This window comes from Loa loa (assembly GCF_000183805.2).
Source record: "Loa loa unplaced genomic scaffold supercont3.491, whole genome shotgun sequence".
In the NCBI taxonomy this organism is placed as follows: Eukaryota; Metazoa; Nematoda; class Chromadorea; order Rhabditida; family Onchocercidae; genus Loa; species Loa loa.
In genome coordinates this window covers 1,223-4,710 of record NW_018108671.1, presented here as the reverse complement: position 1 = coordinate 4,710, position 3,488 = coordinate 1,223, and positions in this window count along the sequence as shown.

Sequence of the window (3,488 nt, the reverse complement as noted above, 5' to 3'; positions counted from 1 at the left end):
TAATAATAATAATAATAATAATAATAATAATAATAATAATATAATAATAGATAGCAATAATAAACAATAATAATGAACAATAATAATAAGTGATAATAATAAACAATAATAATGAACAATAATGATAAACAATAATGATGATATCAGTAATAATAATAATTAATTAATCAATTAGGGATAAATAAAAGATTGATTAGATTCATATATAGCATGATTTCTTGCAATTACTATTGCTATCTTAAGTCCAATTAATATATTAGCTATTTAATTCATTAATCTAACATTGTTGTATTATCAATTAAGATACACATTGATAGATCGGATCACTAATAATTAGTCCTACAAAAAATTGTCATTGTGTTTTACATGTTAATTTCTTGATTATAATAATAATGCTTAAATAAATTGAATGATTAAAAAACATTTAATCCAATGATTGGTCAATGGTCATTTTTCTGTTTATCGATTTACAATTCCTCCTTATAGATTATTAAAAATCCATACAAAAGGAAAATAAGAAACAAAAAAAAAAAGCTTTACTTTAATGATAGGTTTTTCATATGATTGTATAAATTTAAATAATTTTATTTTTAAAAATATTCGAAAATTTTTCACAATAATTCAACGATTCCTAAGCATATTGCAAAAAGAGTAAAAAAAAATGTAATAAATTGGATATATTTAAAAAATTAATTTATACTTTAAAACAAATTTTTTTTTTCTATTAAAATCATAAAATTTTACGTAAGACTATAATGAATTTTTTTTTTTTGTTTGAAGCGTATAAACAACATACAATACCACTTTTTTCTAAAATTTTAATTTTTTTATTAATTAGTCCCTAAAATTTTGATTACAATTATATTTTTGCTTACAATTAATTGTCTTTTTCTCATTTAAGTAATGCTACTTTTTTCCTTTTATCTTAGCAGCACTTAACTTGTAATGATTATTTAAATTCTTTATCGATTAAACAGTAAGTAAGTAATGAAGTACAGTTCAAGTTGGAAAAAATAAATTGCCAAGAGTAATTAATAATTTCTTAATTATAATAATCGCTGATTAATTGTTGCTGTTATTATAATTATTATCATCACTATTGGTAATGTTGCATTATATTATTGCAACAAATAGGAGAAAAAATAATTTTAAATTTTAAGTAAAGAAAAATTTCAAAATGAATTTCAATTCATAATAGTTATACTAAACTTGAAAACTTTTAAACTTCTTGTAATTTTCTTTCCTCCTTTTATAGCATACTAATGAATTGATATAATCTTTCTAAATGAACTGATAGTATTCTAATCCGGTAAATTAAACGGTAAGAAAAATATCCGGTAAAGGAATTCAACAGGAAATTTTGTCCGGCAAATGGAATAAAAATTTGAACTGTAATACAAGTTTATGCATCAATAATATCAAATGATAACAATACTGAAAACAATCATCATATCAATTTATTATCATATACTTCCCGTTGATATAAATGACGAAAGTATGAAAATATATTCATACTGTGTAATATATTATCACAAGTAACATATGATCATATCATATGATACGGTAGCGTAATGCTATCAATTATTCTATTGAAGAATTCCTTTGATATTATATTATTGATTCGTGTGATCGTATCACATGATAAGGCAATGCAATACGGTCAATTATTCTATTAAAGAATTCTTTTAGCATTATTAATTTATCTCTTACATTACAATCATTATCATTATCAGTTATTATGTTAATCGTTCTATGTAATTTTCCCAATTAATTTAATTAAGAATTTCATAATTTCATTCATTGATCTTTTGCTATACAATGGCAAAAATACAATGACAGATTTTTTTTTCTTTTTTATTAGTATTGAAAATTGTTATAATTGTCAATTTAAACTTAAAATGTTAGAAAATTATTTGTTAAAATTTAAAGAAGAAATTTTGCCTTATTATTTTCAATGAAATATTTAATGCATTTGTGATTTATACATGTCATTCAATTATTAATTATAATATTTGATAATTGTAATAATTACCATTAATTAATATCATTTGAATAAATTTATGTCTATTTTTGTTAACATAATATTTTGCAATGAAATTAAATACTGAAATATGTCACTTTGTTGTATCATTTTTGCATTTGTAATTATTTTCAAAATTTCTTCTTTTCATTTGTACATTTTTCTTTTTTTTTTTAAAAAAAATTGCCAATCGATTGATTGTTGGATGATGAGAAATTTTTAAAATTGTCGAATAAAATTGATTATACCTTTCTTTTGTCACAAATAATTTCCATGATCTTTTAAGATTCCTTTGTTTTTTTTTCATTGCTTTGAAATTTTATTTTGAAAGCAAATGTAAAATACAATAGTTAGAATTTAGGCAAGAAAATATTTGTCCTCACTAATTAAATTAATTAATGTTTTATGTTTATCATTGTGCTAATGTTATCATTAATTATCTATATACTTATATTTAATTGTCAACTAATTATCTATATACTTATATATTGATATATATTAATTATCTATATACTTATATATTGATATAGAATAAATATCTGAAATAAACTTTTAACAAAATTTGAAAATGTGGAAGACAATTAATTAATTTTAGTAATTAAGTTCATAAAGGTCAAATTTAACAAAATTACGAAAATTAACTGTAAGATATGTTGAATACAAAAATTTAGGAGTGCCATATTTTTCGTCAATTAATTTATTATTTGATTTGAGGGAATTCGCCAGCTAGAAATTAAATTATAAATTAAAATTTTTAATTGGTGAAAATATGATTTATCACTGTGCCTTGTTATCATTAACTATATGCGACTGATATAAAATGAATATCTAAAATAATATTTTTATATTTCGTATCATGTATTTTATTTGTGTTTCGATTTTCTTTTTTTGTGCATAAAAACTTGAAAATGTTATTTTATTAAGGTGTAAATATTGTAAAAATCATTTTAATTGAGTATTTTAAGGTAATTTAATCATTCGCGATAATTCGATATTCATTTCCAATATTTAAGTTAGGATGATCTTCCACTTTTTCTTTTTCTTTTTTTTTTTTTTACAATATCTAATATAATGTTATTCATTATTGTATCCTAAAATGATTCGTTTTTCAATCATTGCAATATTTTTTCTTTGCAACAGTTGTGCATGTTAGATTCATACTTACTTATTACACGTACGTACGTGTATGCAAATTATAGAAATTTGTTTATGATTGCAAAAATTAACATATTTATAAGTATATACGTGTGTGGGTGTGTATACGTGTGTGCGTGTGTATGCGTGAAATTAACATATTTATAAGTATATACGTGTGTGGGTGTGTGTGTGTGTGTGTGTGTGTGTGTGTGTGAGGATATATGTTTGTATATGATGATATATGTTGTTTATATTTTTTGATTCAATAAATTGTAACCTACTTCTAGTCTAACGAATAATTCTAGACGAAACAATAGTACCGTATAGTACC